Here is a 6,698-nt window from a genome sequence, read left to right as displayed (position 1 = left end):
GACCCTAACTTTTCTCTGGGCTTCCCCCATTCAGGAAGGGGAAAACGGCGATGGGTGTTCCAACAAATGTGACGAGTATTTTAGCCTACCAAAAATATTAAGATGCTGGTTAACTTTGACAAGGAGTTGAGATTTCTGTTGATTCTACAGGGGCATAAACGTAACGTAAGAACCGTGCGTGTCTGGTCTTGTCGAGACAGAGGTGAGAGATGATTTCATGCAGAGTGGAACGCCTAAATCGCTCTGTTGTAAAAAACATGGCGGTTCACAGCACCAGTGAAGTCGTCTCTCTGGCCTTTCTGTGGACGAATTCGTTGACCTACCGATACAATTTGAGCAAGTTTTGAAAGCTAAAAACTTCAATCGATGCTGTATTTTGCCTGTAGGACTGGGTGGCTCCACACTCATAAGAAAATCTATGAAATGAGAATCGGGGGTCTTCCCTTGTCATGGAACGGCCGAATTACCCAGAATTCCTTTTGGGCGTGAAAGAGGCAAGCGGAGACTGGTCCTCATCAAATGAGGAAAAAGTAGCGAGAAGAAGATTTCTAGGCGGAAACTAAGGTGTAGCCAAGGTGCGTGCTGTTAACGTAGACTTTTTATCATAGGAAATTCGGCCTGGCCTTTAGTAATTTCTTGTCAAAGAAACGGTATAATGTAAATAAGAGAGTAACGAGATTTATATTTGCGATTACCTGTCCTCTTACGTACCACTTAAGTCAAACTCTACATCTCTATGCAATAAGCGCATTCAAAATTTCCTCATATTATTGTATAAAAGTAGTTAAAGGAAGAAAAGGCTTGTCCATATGAAAAATACGTTTTCTCTCCCGTTCTCTTCTTATGCATGATCTTCGTGGAACTTACCTTCTGTCCCTCAATAAACCTAGAACAACCAATTATGGTCTTAGTTCTTTTTCTTACGTATTATCTAAGTACGTTGCGAAATGCGCTACCTGATTTTTCCCGTACCACTGAGTTTACTGGTTTTAAACTAATCCAGGGCCGGATTTTGTACAACGGCTTTTCGTTTTGATTAATGTATCTTTAAATATTATTTAATATTTAGTTATGTATCTGTATATATTATGTATGTTAGCTGTAATGTGTCGAAGATGTTATTCAGAAATTCGAGACGAAATAAAGTTTTATGCATGCATGTATGTTACCTTCGGCAGGGCGCATGCGTGCACTTTGTAATCTGCGACTCCAGTGCTTACCATATGACAGATAAAATGACTTTTCTCTTGAATATATAAGCCATCGAAATCTTACGTTAAATTGTAATGACAAGGGATGTTTGGAGCTGTGAGTAGGCGTGGGATTTGTCTCATATGGTTTAGGGGCCGACATATCCCTCCCTCAATGCCATACCGGGAGGCGAGGTCGGTAGCAGAAGCAGCGAGGGGCTCGTTTGGTACGACGCTCCAGCGCCACGTCTGGAGGTACTGCATATTTTTCTCGTCTCGTCTTCAAACATTCCGTCAGCGCATGCGTGCGTAAATGTTCATCCTGTCCGATACCTACAATACTAGACATATTTAGTTGAAACACTTAGCGAATGGTCAGAATCTTCGTGTTACAAGATCGTAGCTTATACCACATCCCCCTTCCCCCAATTCAATGTTGTGTGAGAATTCGGGCGACTACTAGTAGTTGTGGAAATCAACATTGGAGGAAGGGGGAAACGGGGATGGGTGTTCCAACAAATGTGACGAGTATTGTAGGTAAAAACGGATTCAACGTAAGAACAGATTTTACCGGCGACATATAGTCCTGTGATTTTATCACTACACTACAACGAACATGCTCAACCTAACACGGTTATTTTCATTCAATTGCATTCAATTGATATGCATGTATAATAACACAAAGTAATCCTAACCTTACCCTAACTTTTCTCTGGGCTTAATTTAGCCTCCAATGAGTACAGTTTTCTTCAATTCATCTGAGTGCGAATTCAACCGTAGGTAAAATGAAATGACCAATTTAACCTAGGAAAAAGTGGATTCAATATAAGAACGGATTTTACCAGAAACACCTCTTCCCTATCCTTTTCTCCGTGAGGGCTAGTAAGAAAAGACTCAGAGTTGAGATTTGTGTTTATATATTCAGCATGTGCCGTTATTCTCTGGTAGAATCATTTGTCTCCACGATATGAGAAATCATTATAAGTAGATAGAGAGGGATCTTCTATGGCAAGAAGGGACATACCCAGCCCCTCCAATAATTACTATAATTTCTGCCGTAGGAAGCCCTGTTTTCTCTCGCCATTCCCTTACAACTTTGCCCCGCTTCTACTGGATTTTTCAAAGCAATGATAAAAACACAAGAAAAATTAAATGAAACAGAGATAAAATGCACCCAACGGGCAAGTTCTGAGTTCCTTTCTGCTTTCTTTTCAAAGTGAGTCTAACTGCAAAGTTTTTCTCAGCAATGAAAATTAGTTTTCATTTATATGTAAAGTAGAACTAATTACCATCCCAAAAACTCGCTTTGACGAGGAGGCAGACATGAACTCGTAAGTGGCACATTTGCTCCGAGTTAAAAACGTTCGGGGTATGATTTCCTTTGGAGGTCAAGGACGGAAAAACTTGTAGCCATATTTCATTCAAAAATGAGTGTGAAATGCTTACTTTCTTCATACTTCTTCTTCCAGTAGATTTAAAAGGTGATTTGAAGAAACGCCTTCAAATTATAACCACGGGGCAAACACATACTGACAAAAATGGTTCTTCATAATATAATGATACTCAGATTTTAATAACTTCTTTCACACATTATAACTTCTTCTCACGGCCTCGTTACTAATTCCCTCTTATAATTCACTTATAAACACATAGCATTGTGGTGTTCGCTGTTATCTACAAAACAGAAATTTATCCATTAAAAATAAATTTAGTACCTTTTTGTTTTGAAATTTATATAAAACCATTTCCCGATCTGTGAAACAGTATGCCATCGGTCCCTAAAAACATTCGCAGTTTTTTACATATTTAATGTAGATTATTTGACCTGAGGACGTCTTTGTAAGTTTATTCGCAAACTGCTCCTGACACTTTGGCACGCCTGCTTTCGGTATACTTGAAAGACATTTAGAACTGACCCATTGACACTGAGCTTCTATGATATTGTGTTCTGAGCAATGATACCATTCCTTCACACACGGGTGGTTTGTTCCGTCTCGAAGTGGAGGGGAATAGTAACCTCCACGGCAAAGCTTTTCTGATAGTCGTTTCCTCCGAATGTTAAACGTCCCATTTGGCAATTGACTTGGTTCAAGGTCGCCTGTCTTCGTGGTGAAGTTCTGTTCGGCATCTGGTTTTGTCAATGTTTGTTGAGGTTTGTTCATCACCGGGTATTGAATAAGTGTTCCAAAGAAGAAAATAGGAAAAACCTGATGAAAGATAAAGAAAAAAGTGATTAGTTAGTAGCTAAAAATTCATGATCCAAAGTTAGTGTACTGAAAGAAAGAAACTAGAGATGAGTGGTTTTATGATTAATTCATGCAAAAACAAAAGCAGTAGAGCCATGTATATGGAATTTATTGCCCAGAGGAAATAAATGGAGTTATGCGGAGTGTGACATGCCTAGGTAGCTATTTCCCATGATGCAATTGGGGCATTCCTGTCATCCGGGAATTTCTCTAGATCTTATCCAGTGCAGAAACTAGGCTTTGGGCCTCTCTCAATCAATAATTTAAGATAGTCAAAAACATTTTCCTCTCCCCACCTTCCCTATTCTTAGTTTCTTGTGGATGGCGGGTATGCCCTCACTTTTGCTGAGATCGTGTCTTTTATATTTGGGTATTTCTTAGGTTACCACAAGAGAAAATGAGGGGACAGAGAAGGAGGCTCCCGGTCCAGCCCTTGGGATATGTCATGTCCACGAAAGTTATTTTTAGACGAGCGGAAGTCTTCCGAGACGTCCGCATGCAGGCCAACTTTGGTCCGATGTTTGAAAGAAAATATATATTCATCAGCCTTCCACGCGCGCCATCATTTTCTCTTTCCACTAAGAATCTGAGAGCGAGGCAAGACTGCATGCGGACGTCTTAGAAGACAGACTTTCGCTAGAACAAAGGCTTCCGCTCGTCTAAAAATAACTTTCGTGGACATAACATATCCCGGCCAACCCCTTGAGCCTCCCTCTCTGTCCCCTCATTTTCTCTTGGTTACCATGCTGATTTTAAATAAACGGCCTAGCCCAACAAGGCTTGGCCAAGATATCCCAAACATATGTGGTATTATTATCTGTGTCCCAGCAATCAGAGCTCTCCCAAAGCAACGCCTTACCAACAATATCAGTCTTTATGCATGGAGCATGGAGCATTTATATCAGAATTGTTTTAGTTATTGTGTTAGTCCAATATTGGCATAATCCCAGTTTATCAATCATACCTAGCTGGGATTGTAAGAGACGCGATTAACTGTCTATAGTTCGACGTTGTAGCGCTATCGAAAGCTAAGAGTGGGAAAATCAACATTTAAAACTAATTTTGCATGGCTTTCCTCAATTAATTTGGAGATTTGATGCGCACAGTATCCTGGGGAAATTTTCTACCCTCGAGAAAGCCAATCTGTAAACTTTTTCGCCAACCTTGGTTACCTGTAGAATACTCTGTTGACTTATGATAAGCTGTATTTTCAGATTTTTGCTCTTACCATTGAATATAAAGTGAACCCCATCTTTATCTTTTGGCAACTCTCTGCCAACCACTTCGTCAACTTAAAATCGGCTGTTCGAGGGAAAAATGTGTGGAAATTATCAAAAAACGTCGGTCTTTTATATCTTTGAGGAATACTTTTTGCTATATTTAACAAAGCAGTCTTTCTTTTATTTTTGGGAAGATTGGGAAATGGGTATAAGCACTGTTTTAGCGATGTTTTTTAAGGTCGCCGTTGAAGAACTCACCTGTTACTTTGTATGTCCGGTCTTTAAGTGCGCGTGGCATGGCACCTCGATGATTTTGAGACGGATCGCACAGTTATTAAGTGATTCTTACAATAATTCTGAAATTTTACGTTACCAATTTATTTTCTTGTTTGCTAATTCAGGTACTAAAAAATGTAAGTCCTTCCTATCATAGATTTGCGAAAGGCTAAAATCCCTTTTTTTTCATACTGAGCTGAGATCATTTGACACACTTCTTGTGTAATACCGTATGATATATTCATACCGACATAGAAAAAGAGGAAGAGACGTTCCACTGAATTGAATGCTAATATTTTGTGGGACTTCAAATTACCATTTCGATTTCACTTTATATTTTCATAATGCATCGCTGATTTGGGGAAAAGGTCGAAAGGCTTTGCTCGCAAAAAATTGTGATTTATCTGGTTAGTTTTTAGTTTATGTAATTGAAGGTATTACTAACAACAAATATTGCCATTTCTAACAATTCACCGACAGAGTAGGGGAGGTTGTAAATAGAAAAAGAGCACACCCTTCGAGCTTCAGCGACTTACTTACACGAAAACCTCAAACAATTCGAACAGTTCTGTGTCGCTCGTCTGAGACAATTGCAGTCTTACAGAAATAGCATTCAGCGTTTCTGTAAGTTCTATTTGGCGAAATTTAACCTGGATCAAAGGAAAGTGAATTTGACCAACTTTCATTGACTCAAGGAAGTGTTACGTTTTTACAAACGTTGGCCGTGTTGCACTTTATATTTCAACAGACTTAACTGATTAGAGTGTATTGTGAAGTGCTAGTTTTGTACCCCATATAAACCATATGAGCGTTAGCCCTACTAATGGAGATGGGCCCACACAAGGACAGAGAAAAACTCTGACCAGGGTGCACCCTGGTCAGAGTTTATTTTTGGCAATTTTGATTATGAAACGAAAATCTTTGCATGCAATGTTTGCATGCAGTGATAATCTTACTGTATTTTATCTGAGGTGGTTTTCAATATTATGTACAAAAAGAGAGGGGCGAAATGATATACTAACACCAAAAAACTCAGATAGTTCGAACAGTTCTGTCAAATTTCATTGACATTCATACTTATTTGGCAAATTTGAAAATAAAACCAAATCAGTGCTCTGATCTCTTCGCAGTGATTGAGTTTATGGGTCATATCTATGGATCTAATCAATTTTATTTTACTTTATTGACCTTCGTCCATGTACGAAAAAGAAACTAAAATAAACAAAAGACACACGTGATGGAGTGGGAGAAAAAAAAAGTATAGCAAAACAAGGTGAGGTGGTTAAACGCGGTTTATTAAGGAATTTCAAAACGTATTAAAGTATATTAAACGAAAGCCGAAATCGTATGAGCCAAATACATCCTATACATTATAACTGCTCGTTGTGAAAGAGAGAGAGAGAGAGAGAGAGAGAGAGAGAGAGAGAGAGAGAGAGAGAGAGAGAGAGAGAGAGAGAGAGAGAGAGAGAGAAAAAGAGAGAGAGAGAAAAAGAGAGAGAGAGAGGGGGGGAGGGGGGGGGGAAGACGTCACAGACACTACCTTTACATTACACGGAACCGCAAACTTTCATGAACTGGGCTTCATCAGAAATCAATTTGAAATCTTCTAATTTTCTCAGTATCGAAAAAACAAGGGAGCTTCCAGACACAAACTCCTTCTCCTTTGTTGAACCTTAAAGAAGTTATGGCTGTTTATATTAAAAAAACTAGAATAGTCTGAAGCGCGACAAAGCCTTACAAATGACTTCACTTGGTCCTCAAAACAT

This window comes from Montipora capricornis, chromosome 2 (genome assembly GCF_036669925.1).
Source record: "Montipora capricornis isolate CH-2021 chromosome 2, ASM3666992v2, whole genome shotgun sequence".
NCBI lineage: Eukaryota > Metazoa > Cnidaria > Anthozoa > Scleractinia > Acroporidae > Montipora > Montipora capricornis.
This window is presented reverse-complemented; position numbering follows the sequence as displayed.